The following is a 15,775-nucleotide window of genomic DNA, read 5'->3' as shown; positions in this document are numbered from 1 at the left end:
ATTTGTAAGGGTAATTTCGACATTTTTAGAAGTTCAGTTACGAGTGACTATTTCCGTCACTTTGACACTTTAATCCAAACCATGATGGGGTTATGTATAGCTTTTGAAATCATATGGGGGTTATGTAAAAAAATGCTAAACCACAAGGGGGTAAAATGTAATTTGCCCAAATTTTTATTATCAATTCTTTAAAGAAGATAAATGTTTGGACTAGCTTGGTAAGTTCTAGAGCTTACCATGATGTTATATTTTATTACCAATGATCACGAAGATCCCCTTCTCCCTAATTAATTGAGATGCAAGTACAAATCCCTAAAAGGAAAGAGAAAATTTTTTAGTTTAAAAAAGTCTTCAAGGGCAAAATGCAATAGAGTAATATTAATAGGAAAAATAGGGTAGTCAATTAGTAAAATTCGTTTGGCATATTAAGCAGATAATGGTCAAAAGCTTGAAACTCGAAAGTGCTTTTTTAGTGATATCTACTGTGCCTATATGTTTGTAAATTCATCGAGTAATAACAGGCTAGTAATAAAAGGATCTTATGATTTCTTAGATCTAAATAAAGGATTGTAATTGGCCTGATTTTGAATAAGCAACGTTATTGGTTGATAACTATACTTTTAGAGATTCTCTTGTCACTTGATAGGTAAGGGAGTTCGCTCGAAATTAGCAATGGAGGCACTTGGGAATTTGGTATTAGACAGAGGAGGTATGTCAATCTGGATGATAATCTAAGGTCACTCGAAACAAAGTTGCGAAGATTAGTCAGCAAAAAATCTGACCTCGAGTCGCAGGCATGGTTCGAAGTCTCGGCCGAGTCGTCACCGTCTCGGTCCCTACCGATACGATACCGTGACGAAACGATACCGAGATATTTGACTCGCCGAGAAATCGGCCGAGACGTCACCGCGACGGATTGACTTGGCCAAGTCACTCCGAGTTATCCCGAGTCAAGACGAGAAATTGGCCGAGTTACACCGTGACAGATTGACTCTGCCATTTCTTTTGCTATTTTTTATTATTTTTGTTTAGCATACTTTTTTATATTATTAATAATTTTTAGAATATTAAATATTTTAAAATTTACGTCTCACCGACACCGCGACCGATATGCCGAGACCGATATGGAACGTTTCAGACCGCGACCGTGACCACGACTTTGAACCATGGTCGCAGGTGACAGATGCAGAAAGATCAGGTACTGAGAAAAGGAGAAGGGAGGTTGAGATTTGGTTTGAGGAGGTAGTAACAGTAGAAAATGAATTCGGTGCATTGAAAAAGAGCATACAAGAGGGATTAATAGAAAATGCAACTAGCAGTGGGGATGGAGTGGCGAAAATGGATGCAACTGTAGAAGAACTTACTGAGCAAAGCAAGCATTTTGATGGGCTTTTGCTTGAGGCTTTTCAGAGCAGAGGTGAGCCACGAGTGGCAACAAAATTATTTGGAGAAAAGATTGACAGAGGTTTAAAGCAATCTGGGCATGGTTGGTCATTGATAGCATCTCAAGCATTGGGATTTACGGAATGGGAGGTGTGGGTAAGACTACATTGGCGAAACACATCCATAATCATCTCCTTGAGAGAACTCAATTCAAGGTTTATTGGATGATTGTCTCTCAAGAATTTAGCATCAAAAGGCTGCAAGATGACATTGCTAAACGCCTAAGTTTTGATCTGTCACACGAGGATGATGAGGATAGCAGGGCAGCCCGTTTGTCCAGGGAATTTGCGAAGCGGTCTGTCCTCATACTCGATGATTTTTGGCAAGAATTTTCTTTCGAAAAGATTGGAATTCCTCTTGGTGCAAACAAATGCAGAGTGATCTTGACTACTCGGTCAATAGAATTATGCAACAGGATTAGCTGTCAAAGGGTATTTGAAGCTAAAACTTTGGCTACGAATGAAGCTTGGGATTTGTTCAATCAAACACTTGACCCTAAGACAGTGCTTCATGGAGATGTGGAAGATATTGCCAAGTCCATTGTGGAAAGGTGTGCTGGTTTGCCTTTTGGTATTATCACAGTGGCTGGAAGCTTGAGAGGTGCGAGGGACATCTGTGAGTGGAGAAATGCATTGGAACAATTGAAAATGCTCAGTAGGGCACGATGAGATGGAACGAGATGTGTTTCCCATCATGGAATGGAGTTTCAATCGCTTGAATGAATGTCAAAGGAATTGCTTCTTGTATTGCTTTCTTTATCCGGAAGATTATACAATAAAAAGAAAGGAACTAATAGACCCCTTTATCTGGGCAAAAACTGATGGACAAACAGAACTCAAGGTCAAGGTTAGCAGCATTTGATCAGGGTCACACGATATTAAACAAACTGATAAAAGTTTGCTTGCTTGAAAAAACTACAGATTTCACAGGAGATGACCGTGTGAAGATGCATGATTTGGTCAGAGATATGGCATTAAGGATCACTAATGAAAACTCCAAACTAACGATGAGTGAAGATGTACCGCGGTTCTTGGTGAAAAGCATAGGCTGGCTAGATTTAAATATATTAACACTAGAACAACAAGAATGGACAGAAGACCTCCGTGTAGTTTCCTTTATATCAAGTCTGAGTGCAAAAATAGGAGTTCCACCATTCGGGTCACCAAATTGTCCTCATAAGCTTGCAACCTTGCTTCTTCGTCATTTTTCATTTGGGGAGGTTGTGCAGGCCTCATATCTGTGCCACCACTAGGAAAGCTCAAGCGACTGATGGAATTGGACCTATCCGGTACTGAGATTCAGGATTTGCCTCAAGATTTGGAGTCATTGGTCAACTTCAAAAGGCTTGACTTGGACCATTGTTGGTCTTTCAAACGAAAGGTAATACCAAAAGCAGTGTTTTGAAAACCGGACTGGACCGGCCCGTTCGACCAGTCGAACCGCGAACCGGCCATGGCACCGGTCCAGTTCCATGCTTAGATTGACTTTGCCAGAAAACCGGTCAAACCCGGTAAAAACCGTGAAACCCGTTGAACCGTATTGAACTGGTTTTCGAGTTTTCCCTCTTTTTTTTTTTTTTTTTTTTTTGGCAAAATGCTTCTATCAAGATTCAAACTCAAGACCTTTGCAATAGAAGACTAATGTAATAACCATTGCGCCATCACATCTTATTTGCTTTTTTTGATAATTTATTTATATAAAACAAACATCTATATTTCATTTTTCTATTTTTCTTACAAAATCTCATTCTCTCATGACTCTTTCTTTTTAATTTTCAACTCTCTCTTTCTCTCTCATCTTTTCTTTTGTCACTCCCTTTTTTAATCAAACCTCTTTAGTTTTAATTTATTGATGTTTTCTTCTATCTTTTAATTTTGTTTTTGTCCATTAAATTGAAAAAAGTTAAAAAAGAATTATTTTTCTTTAACCCAAATTATTTAATGCCACAACCACTCACTTTTATCTCATTTTTTGTTTCTTATCAAATTTGCATTTTTATTTTCAATTCTCTTGACTTCTTTCGAATTCCAAACTTTCTTTTTTAAATTACAATATTTAAATCTCAAATATGTAAATTAAAATTTAAGTTCACAACGTCAAATTCTCATAGACGTGAATTTTGTATAATTTCAAAATATTGTGATATTTTTGGGTTGGATTTGAGATTTTTTTGGTAGATATAATTAAAATTGAGATGAAATTTATTTGTTTTAACTTATAATTTAAAAAATTTATTTTTGAAAATCCAAATTATTCAAAAATAGTGAACTTTTCATCATATAAAGTTTTAAATTAATCCATTGCATGTCTTATTTTGTGCATATATATATATATATATATATTTATATAAATTATTTTTTAAAAAAATCATTGAACCGAGGTTGAATCGGTCCGATTGGTTGAATCTCGACCCTTTCACCTCATCGGTTCAATTGACGGTCCGGATTTTAAAACATTGACCAAAAGGGACATTTTCCAAATTGCATAGTCTTCAATGGGCAGCATTGCCACCCTATGGTACTATACAATTTAATGATCCAGAAGTATTGGATGTCTATGTTTTACTGACTCCTATAAGATCTCTTGGTGGCCAGAGCACTATTATCTTTATATCAATGATGACTTCTCATCTTTTGATGACTACCTTTCTTTTTTGCGATGAATTTGGGGATCGCAAGCGACTGTATTTCTATCAGTGTAACTTGGATAGTGTGTCGAACTATCCTATGCTACTGTTGCCAAGTGATATGAAGCGTCTAATACTCAAGAAATGTGTCGGGTAGATGCTTGTCAGATGTTTTTACGAATTTTACAAGTTTAAACAACTTGTCTTGTTTGGATACCTGGGATTTGGATGGAATAGACATCCTCTGGCAAATTTCCTCTCCTGCTTCACGTGATCAGCTGGTAGACTCATCTTCTTTTAGTCCACTAAGAAATCTGGATGAGCTAATACTCAGCAATTTGCCGGATCTAATGGGTTTCTTTTTTGGGGAATCAGAAGCATATTTGCTTCCACCTGGAACCTTTTCTTCCCTTACGCATTTGTGGATTTACCAATGTCACAACATGAAGCAACAATTCGCAGTGCAACTGCTAAAATCTTGAAAGTCTAAGAGAATTGTGAAGGATTGGAGGAGATAGCAGCAGATGACAATGGAGTAGGGCAAGGAGGAGGAGGAGGCATCCAATTGACTTCAAGTGAAGCCACCACCGCCACTGTCATCCTTCCAAAGTTATGGAAGTTGGATCCGAATAGGCTGCCACAAATGAACTACATTTGCAAGGCAGCCATGATCTGCGATTCAATTGAGGTAATTAGAATGTTTCATTGATTCAATTGAGGTAATTAGAATGTTTCATTGTCCAAAGGTAAAGAGGCTGCCTTTGTTTCTTCCCACCATCAATGGTACACCATCCCCTCCCCGTGCCCTTCGTCAAATCCGGGGAGATAAAGAATGGTGGGAATCGTTAGACTCATGGTTCGAAGACTCGGCCGAGACCGAGATGACTCGGCTTCGTCACCGTCTCGGCCTAGACCGAGACGATACCGCGACGAATTGAAACCGAGATACTCATCTCCCCGAGAAATCAGCCAAGACGTCACCACGACGGGTTGTCACGGTCGAGTCACACCGAGTCACCCCGAGTCAAGGTGAATTTAACAAAAAATATTTAGAAAAAAAAGGAAAAAAAGGATTAAAAAAGGGAAATTCGGGGACCTCTCTACCACCTATATCGAACCATGGCTAATACTGATGATCCTTCATACGGAGAAAGAAATGCGAGTGATGGACAAGTTAAAAAAGACTTCGTGGGGCCTTCTTTAGATTAATCATAGTGGTTCCCTATTCTATTTCCAGACATAATTGGGACAAGCTCATCCGAAACACCGGACATAATTGGGAGAAGCACGGGACCGCAGCTCAATTACATAGACCCTTGGAGTAAAAACTACAGTTAGATCCTAACACATGAGAAGGAGAAGTCAAAGGTTGAAATCATTCATTGGGAAATAGAAACAAATTTGCTACAGTACTATCACGTGAAAAGATGCATTTTCTTTTTCACCTTGAAGGTACTACCTTCACTTTACTTTGAAGGTACTACCTTGAATTTGCCACGTTAAACATACTACCTTCACTTTACTTTTCTTTTCTTAGTATTGTCTGATTCCTTAAGCTCTTTTGCTTTGTTTTCGAACTTTCAGGCGGACTTGGTTCTTATTTGTTAGCTCTAAATAAGAAGACATATGAATAGGCAGAAGTAAACACTGCGGGAAATCCTCCGGGCAGCTACAAGGGACCTGGGATTGGTTGGATGACCAGTTATCTCTGTGCAATTAGTTTCATTGATCTTTTTGTGTTGATTCCACTCAGAAAGGTACATGTTCACGAATGTATATGACATTTGTCTTTATTGTTGGTTTTATTCATTTTCCTATATCTTTTGTTCATCAGATTTGCTGCAATTTGTTAACTTTAACATCTTTTTTGGTCAAGTTTTTAAAATTTTAATGCCAACAAGTCCAGATTTGCAAGCAAGAAAAAAGAATCAATAAAATCGCAGAAGTTCCACATATAACTCTTAATCAGGTCATTATCTTTTTTTTTTTTTTTTGCCATTACAAACTATGGTATCTATATTGGCAGCTAGGAAGAGAATTACAGCCATCGCAACAGATAATAGCCAAGGGAGAGAGTGTAAGGTATATCGGTATGGAGAAGATGTCCAGATGAGAATCACAACCAGACAATAACCTTACCACTTTGGTGACAAACCATTTGGTGAATTAACTACATAATTGAACACTTCAATCAAGCGAATCATAAAGGTCCTTCCTACTGTCAATATCTTAAATTCTGCTATTATATTTGATCCCCGGAGACCAGAAGGCCATAAACAACGGATAGCTAAACAATGGAGACCAGAAGGCCATTATTAGAATATGGCATAAACAACCATTTGGCAAAGTACAAATTGGTATCATATTAGCTATTATTGATAGGGACAATGGATAGAGTTGTGTGGCTAAAAAAATATAATGATAACGCTATTTATTGTCATACCATCTTCATTGTTGGGCGGCATATATACATAACACAATCGAGAATTAAATGCTTTTTTTTATATTATTAACAGTTTTTAGAATATTAAATGCTTTAAAATTTGCATTTCACTGAGACCGCGACCGATATGCCGAAACCGATGTGGAACGTTCCGGACCGCGACTGCGACTTTGAACCATGGTTAGACTGGGACAATTCTTGCGCCAAAAATTCGATTGAGCAATATTTTAGGACAATATAGTGAAGTTGAGCTGGTTGTTGAAAACCACCTGTTTGATCAAAATCCTGACTGTTTTCTCCCCTTCCTCTAGTGTCACCAACCCGTGCCTTTGAAATTTCCCAATATATGACCTGCTGCTCCTCTAGCGTAGATTTGCTATCGTGTAGAAATCAATATTAACTATTCCAGAGTTGAATTCAAGCTTGCCTCTGCCGACTACCTTTCTTGAGGTGCAGAACTGCTGAAAACCTTTCCTTAAATTAATTCATGTAACTTATTACGTTCATTGTTCATTTTTTTTTTGCTATCTTTTCTGATTTCTGCGGATTTAAATACTTTATTTTCTCTTCAATGCTTCTATGGTGGAAAGTGGGGTTAGCTATGCACCTTAGTCACATTAGCAGAACGATTGCTAAGATGACAACTCAGCGTAGGCATCTTTGTCTATTTGTTTGGGGCCTAAAGGTAACCGGCAAAGGTTCTATTACCTGAAATAGTGGACAGAAAATATTGATATAAATTGGCTGCGTCATTAAATAAATTAGTGAAACTATAGATGTTAATATTTTTTGAAAACTTAATATTACAAGAGAATGAAAAATGGATCAATGATTGATAAATTGTAAGCAACAAATAAATAAAAGAACAAAAGTCAAAGAATCACTTAAATTCGTATCACAGCTGCCTTAAGTTACCCCTCGTATGTATAAGTAATTAATTTTATGGTCATTTAAAAATGTATTTTTCATGAAAATTGGTTTTTCACTTTGAAATTTATTTTGAAAAGGATTGTTATGATATGGTAATTTTTGTATGGTATTTACTTATTTGCTAATTACTAACATTAATTGAAATTTTACAAATGAAGTGCCTACAAAAAAAAGGCACTTAAAAAAAAGAAAGGAGGGAGAGTAATTGGTAAATGATTAATTAACAAAACTACTCAAGAAACCATAATTTTTATATATGTGAGGAAAAATTAATGCTTTTAATTGTGGGATACAAAAGGAATTTAAAGGATGAAAAATGAGTATTAACAATATTTGGTGATGCTCCCAAATATTGAATGGATGGTATAAAAAAGGATTAATCTAAATTAAATTGATAGTGTATATACTAACTACCTAAATGCATGCCACTTGTGCAAAACTTAAATTTTAAATTATTTGTCATGTTTATAGACCTGCTAGTATATATTTAAATGGAGCAAAAGATTAATCTATACAAAGAAAAACCTATTTTATAAAGAAGCCACCTATAAAAAGCAATTCCAATACTGAGAACATATGTAATTTTAGTTCTAATATTTCGGTAACAGTAAATCCATTCCCTAGTTTATCCAATTTAAAGCAAAATTTACAACATTCGAAGAATTTTCTCAATTGTAGATAGAATTTAAAGAATTTTTTTCAATTACTAATAGAATTTAGTCATGTGCCATTACGTAATGTATTCTTATTGTTCAAAGTTAGCCACACTTTTGCTTCTCTTTTTAAAAAAAATTTACTTTTATGAACAAGTAACTACACTGGACTTATTCTACCAGTAATTGATGAAATTCTTTAATTGTCCTAAATCTTCTTCAAACTAGAAATATTAGGGACCAAAATTACATTTTTTCCGTAAATAAATAACAATAGATTTGAAAATTTTAGTGATTAAGAGTAGTTCGCAACTTTCAAAGTTGCAACATCTGTCACGTACCTATTTTTCTTTTTTCAATTCAAGTTTAGGTGAGGCGGATCTGAATAAGTTCACATACAAATTTATGCACTCATCACATGCGTATGAGGATTTAGAAAAGTTCATTTTTAAATGGCAACAGTGGATTGTAAACATAACTTTTTGTTAACTTTTAAATAGTGACTATTTTTTTCTTAAAAAAAGAAGAAGAAGAAAAAGAAGAAGAAGAAGAAATTAGTTTTAAAAAAAAAGAAGGAATTAGTTTATGGGTAACTAGTGATGCAATGCAATCTTCACGGAATAACGTATGCTTCCGTCTTAGATAGAATGGTTGAAGGAATTAGTTTAGGTTTGATGTAAGGCTTGGTTTTGTCATTGTGGATGCCTCTCCTAGATTTAGTGCTTCATGTTGTGTGCACTGCTTTAGGACCTCAGGTGATGATTAACTTTGGGTAAAAGTAAGAAGATCAAATAATGCCATATCTGGATCTTAAAGGATGAAACTCCGTTTTATAGTAGTTTTTTTTGGGTACATTTAGTAAAAATTTCATTGTGTCATGTTGTTAATAGAAGAATGTTGGATAAAAAAGTGATTGAAGAATGCATTTGAAGTATTTTAGAGAAAAATTGTTAAGAAAATGCTATTGTTAATCATGCTGGCTCAATTGATAAGGGCATACTATTTCCTTATACTATATAAGAATGAGTTGTGGTCAAAGAGAGTTTGAATTTCAACCGCATGGATAGGGGTTTTTTGGGAATGCGGAATATTGTATAGTGTTATGAAACAATTAAAAGTATGGATGTTCCTTTGTATTCCCAAGAGGATTAATTCTTGATTTATGGCTCCATTATGTATAGAATTTACAATCCATAAATCTATTCATATAATGGAAGAACCGTTTCAAAGATTTCTTCATATTCTTGTAGTAGTGGGTGTTTAATAGGATTAATGTACCTTTAATCTTGTAGTACCTATATATAGAGGTACATTGACACCTTTTGGAAAGACTTTTGTATTTTGTTGGAATACAATAATATCATTCTCTATTACTCTACTTTTCCTCTAATATCTCCATTCATACTATAGTAGTTTATTTTGTTTTACAACACGTTATCAGCACGAGTCTCTACTTCTGCCCGTATTCTATCTACTTATTGAGGTAAATTTTTGACACATAAATTTATTTCAATTTCTTATGGCTAACATTTGAATGATCAAAAAATACAAGTGCCTATTGCTGAGCAACCATTAAACACAAATATATACTGTTTGACATCTTTGAGGTAATATTTCTCCTTTTAATTCTAGTTATTTATCTTTAGAATTATTGTTATAAATACTTATATTTTGATGCATTGAGTTTTAGAAATGCTATTATAGAAAATCAATTATGTTTGAGGATTCACTTGTCCTTTGAAATATTTAAAGAAAAAGATTCGATCACCTGAAGATGGTCATTCTTTAACGAAAAGATTTGACCACCAGAAGATAGTCATCATTTCAAAACTTGGTATGATAAATTTACTTATGACTGCAAGTGCACAATTTTACTATGTTTAGAATTATTTCTTAATTGAAAATAATATTCTCTTCATATTTCTCAAATATGCTCTTGTAGTAGCAATATTGAGAGAAAATTTGAGAAGGATTTTGTACTTATTGCATGCTAGTTCTAGTCCATTCCCAGAAGTGAATGCGACTAAATTTTAATTTATTAGTTATGGTTGCTGTCATGACTATGATTTTGGTAAATATATATTTTACCATGACAAGAGAAAAAATTACCACTTGAAGTGGGATAATAATGATGAGGACAAGAAAGTAAGGATCCTGAAGATAAATGTCTCGAAGTACATTTGACGAATCAAAATTATAATAGCATTTTCACATGGCCAATTTCTTTAAATGCCCTGAAGGTGTATGATGATTGATTTAATTGACTTTTCTTCCTGAAGAAGAAATGGATGTTAAATATTTGGGATCAAAGGATTATGGTGATGATATTTGTCGCATAAGAATTATGGTGATAATGATATGTGTCTCATTAATAAGTGTTACTATATACACTCTATTCCAATGAGAGAGACAAATACAATCAATTGTAGTGTTTAAGTGATTGAAAATTCCAGAAGAGCCACTACTATATTTCTCCCTGTAGGAGAAAAATTTATCATAAATAAAACATTACTTTTTATCATGTCTCGAAAGAATTACTGAATTTGAATATCCGTTGAAATGGATATCCAATTGAGACACTAAATGAGACAATAATAGAGATCATGTGAGAACCCGTATTTTTCCCTTAATGTTTTTCCTAGGGTTTTTCCCCTTTAATTGCATGTTTGCTGCATTTTCTGGCATAGGAAAAATTTCTTGGTGGATTTTATGAGTAAGTATAGTTTTTAGATGATTTTCTAGCATTGGGTAGTTGTTGAAAAATTACGGATATATATTGGATGTGGGACCCACTAGTGCGAAAAGTTCGGAAAAATTCGGCCAATAAGGTTAAGTTTTGGATACTGGTTGAAATTTATCGGGTGTTAAGAGATAAGTAGAGGAGGTGAAGTGATTGATGTGAGAGGAAACAAAAGGATAGAAATGCATTTAATGGAGTGACAAGTGTCACACTTCCATTGGTTGAAGCCTAAGACAACTATTCACCTTTTTGACCTTTCTTACCCATTAAATAAATATCTCAAAACTTGACCAAAAATTCACTCTTTATTTCTCCATGTTGGCCGGCCACCTTAAGCTCAAGAAGGAAGAAAACTCTTCAAAGAAAAACTCTCCATCTAGTGCAAATCATCCAAACCAAGTGCTTAAATTTGTTTCTACTCCATAAAATCCCTCTATTTGGTGCTAGTAAGTGTTTTGTGGAAGTGTCCAAGGAAGCTAAGGTGTCCTACAACTCCTTCTCTCTTGTTTACTAGGTAAGTGGTTATTGAACTTCCTCCTACACTTAATGAAGCTTAAGTTGTGCTTAGTGGTAGCTAAAGTGCTGAAATTTGGGGTTTATTACTTGGTTTGAGATGAATTGGTGAAGTTTTTATTTTATTGAGGAATTTTCTGGTTTAATGTGATCATGATGTTGTGGTTATTTATCATGGTTGGTAATGAGGGGTAATGACTCTAGTAGGTGTAAATGATTGGTAATTGCAACCAATTTTGGGTTTGGAAGGAATTTGAGGAAGTTAGGGTTTCATAACCCCTTTTCTGTCCGGTTTTGTATCAGATGGTTAGAGGCCGAATTGGCCTTTACTTAAAACATGAAAGTTGTAGGTATTGATGTGTTTGAGGTGCCTGTAAAATTTCAGGTCATTTGGAGTAGTGTAGAGTGAGAAATGTCGATTTTACTGTTGCTGTTCTGGGTTGATCAGAATGTGCGAACTGCGTCTGAAATGGGTTGTTTTGGCTGGGATTGTTTTGGATTTTGTTGTTGGTGTCTTCTGATGAAATGTAGCTTGATGTCCTAGCTATCATATTCCTTTGGAATCAATGCATTTGGACCTGTATAGACTGAGTTGGACTAATTACAGCATAGTGTGATTTGTAAACCTGCAATTACGGTTCTGGTTTGGTATTCTGCATTTTTGACCTAGTTGTACTAGGATTTGGACTGAGTGGCCTTCTACATTGTTGTAGCCCTGTCTTTTAGGTTCGAGATGGTGGGTCTTACACCCTCATCCAATAAGCGTAGCGCATTTTGTGCCATTACCGCATAAGGAGGCCAAAACTGTTTTGTTGTTAGGGCTAATATAGTTACATTTCCTGATTTTCTGGTTTGCTATCATGCTTATATATGCATATGAAACCCTATTGGGGTTGTGATAGGCATGGCTTTATGACTCGTTATCGAGTCTCATGGTATTTGTTTACGTGTTCTAGGGCGTGACGTTAGTGCACGACGTACTTTGGACGACGGTGCATGAAACCTCACCTACGTGAGTGGTGAGTATACTACTCACTTAAATGTTACAATGTGGCTTTGTTATTTGTGAATTTGATGCCTTGAAGGCTTATTTGGCTAATGGAAGTGATTGAGTTGAGGGTGTACTTGACCGCCCTCACCCCCTTGTGATTCCATTCATGACTGTTTACCGTTTTACTGAGATACTGCACTTGCTATATGAGATATTGAATTGCAATCATGAAAAACTGATTTGGTGTCGTTTGGACGAATATCCAACGGCCTTACTGTATTGCTGAGCTCAACCCCGTAGGTAGTCAATTGAATCGAGCCGGCGAGGGTTTGGTCGTGAAAATTGACATACCACGGGGACTGTACTGGGGAATCTTGTAGTAATGAGACTCTTGGTTCCGGTATACTCGAGTATTACCAAAAGCTACTGGTTGGAGTGCGGGCCCGGTTGGGGTATGTTGGGTGGAAGGAATGGAAGTAAAGTGAGGTCTACGGTTTGGTACTTTTAACATTGACGGAGGGTCAATGAGGTTGGATCAAGACTGTAAGCGTGGAAATGGGCTCTTGAGAGCCGTCCGTATCCTTTTACCGTTTTGTTTCATTCCTTAATTGTGTACTTTAATTGCAAGGACATGCTATATGCTCTTTGTTGCTTATGAGGTAGTAACTCACTGGGCTTAAACTCATTCCGTTCCATTTGTTTTCCTTACAGGAAAATGATCACTTTTGGAAAGGTTGTATTAGCAAGTTGAGCTCATGTAAATGTATCTTTTGAATAGCTCTTTGAATGAAACCCTAATGTGTATTGGGTTCATTTTCTTTTGATTGGCAAACCAAACATGTATATTCATGATGTATGATTTTTGTGGCATGCCATTTGGTTGTAAATGTTGAATTTCAATGTATGTATATGTTGGATTGATGTATGGTTGAACTCCGGATTCTGACGTGTCCGGCATTGTTCATCATCGGCGCGTTTTTCATTTATTTTATTTTATTTTTATTTTGTGATTTTGACTTGTTTGCGCGCGTGGGTATGTTCCGGAACATAATAGATCGACGTAACTGATCCGTTAGTCCTGGCGAGAGTTGGGCAGGCAGTCCGCCAACCCCTTTGGTTCGCCTTAGGGGAATGTGGGGCTGTTACAAGTGGTATCAGAGCCATTTCGCGTGGTCTCTGCGCGGAGTGAGACTGGGCCAAGTGGTGTTGTGGTCCTAGTTTCATGAATATGTCTAAGTGCTCGTTTGAGCGTAAGTTATGAACCGGGCATGTGATAAGTGTACGAATCATTATCATGGGACTCGAGGAAGTTAGGTATGTATATCGGGTAGGAATCTTTAATAAGGTTGGTTTACTCTTGGGACCGGCCGGCTCGAGATGTGAATTATCTTAGAAGAGATTCTTGCGCCCAGATACGAAAGATATGAGGGCCTAGGTTAGAAAGGATTTGGTGAACTAGAAAGGCGATTCTATGGAACTTCGTGTGGTTTGTTCGGGTATGGTTAAGCGTGATCGATCTTGATTAAGATATAAATATTTGGACGAAACCCTAGAAGGGGAAAAGCTTTTCGTGAGTTCTTTTGCACTTGTGACCTAGGTGTCTATAGTACTTTTGGAGGACCCTTTTGTTTCATGGAATGACTTCGTATATACTTGACTGACTGTTCTGTATAATTGCTTAACCTGGTTATGTGATCTATGTATACGTGTTATGTGTTTAAATGCTCTTCGCGGTAATTGTTTGAGTTACTTATTTTTGTTTCATTGTTCCTGTCTGGTGCTACGGAAAGGAGGGTTGGGTGCCCTTTAACAGTATATTTATTTGGTGACCTAGATTGACTTAGATTGATGGAAGGCACTCGGAGTGGTCGAGGCCGTGGACACAGAACTAGACAACCCACACCGGTTAGGGGTACGGGGGAAACCTCTACTGGACCCAATCTGGAACCGCAAGTAAACCCTAATGTGCAAATAGCTGCTGCTATGCAGCAAATGACAGACTTGCTAGCACAGGTGATACAGCAACAGGGCCAAAACCCAAACCCTAACCCTGGAAACCCTGGCCATCATATCGAGAGCGAAGATAGAGCTCTCGAACTTTTTCAAAATTTTGCTCCGCCGAAGTTTGTTGGGGGACCCGACCCGGATGTTGCCGAGAGATGGCTTGAAAAGATGGTGGATATATTTGCAGCCCTACACTACCCTGACGAACGGCAGGTGACTTTTGTCGTGTTTCAGCTTGAGGGGGCAGCCCGTTCCTGGTGGAACGTAATTCGGCAGAAGTGGGAACGAGAACAGACACCTAGGACTTGGGTGAACTTCATTGGAGAGTTCAATGCGAAATTTTTCCCTCCTCTAGTTCAGGAGAGGAAGGAAGACGAGTTCATTCGACTCCGCCAAGGAACTCAAACTGTGGCGGAATATGAGAGTCAATTCACCCGCCTATCCAAATTTGCGCCCGAACTCATCATGGTCGAGCAACGAAGAATACGGCGATTTGTCCAGGGCCTGAACGTAGAAATCCAGAAGGACCTCGCGGCAGCCCAAATTAACGCCTTCAGCGAAGCAGTGGAGAAGGCACAACGAGTAGAGAATGCTAGGCTCCAGGTGAAAAACTTCCAGGCGAAAAAGAGAGGATTTCCTGGAAGTAGTTCGGGGCAGGGGGATGAAAGTACCCATCCCAAGTTTGGGCGGGGAACGGGAGGAGTAAGGATGCCGGGAGTGTCACAAGAGAGCCCGTCAAGAGGAGGCTCGGCTTCTACAGCACGCGGACCCTGCGGGTATTGCGGAAAATTAAACCACTCGGAGGACAATTGCTGGAAGAAAGGAGGAAAATGCTTGCTCTGTGGGAGTGCCGAACATCAAATTGCTAACTGTCCAACTTGCCTGCGCGAGCGGCAAGGGACTTTGCCACCAACTACTACCAACCCTGCCCGGCCGAATGGGGACAAGGATGGATCGAAAGTGTCCTCTCGAGTGTACTCCTTAGAACAACATCAAATTTTTGACCCATTAGAGGACGTGGAAGGCAATAATTTACTGAACCTGGCCAGTGAAGGGGTACAGATCTGTTAGCTAAGTATAATGCTCAATTTAATCCCGGAGTAGTCAATGATAAGGAATTTCGAGAACGAAATTCTTTTAAGGGGAAAAAAGTGTGAGAACCCGTATTTTTCCCTTAATATTTTTCCTAGGGTTTTTTCACTTTAATTGCATGTTTGCTGCATTTTCTGGCGTAGAAAAAATTTCTTGGTGGATTTTATGAGTAAGTATAGTTTTTAGATGATTTTCTAGCATTGGGTAGTTGTTGAAAAATTACGGATATATATTGGATGTGGGACCCACTAGTGCGAAAAGTTCGGAAAAATTCGGCCAATAAGGTTAAGTTTTGGATACTGGTTGAAATTTATCGGGTGTTAAGAGATAAGTAGAGGAG

This window comes from Coffea arabica, chromosome 3c (genome assembly GCF_036785885.1).
Source record: "Coffea arabica cultivar ET-39 chromosome 3c, Coffea Arabica ET-39 HiFi, whole genome shotgun sequence".
NCBI lineage: Eukaryota > Viridiplantae > Streptophyta > Magnoliopsida > Gentianales > Rubiaceae > Coffea > Coffea arabica.
This window is presented reverse-complemented; position numbering follows the sequence as displayed.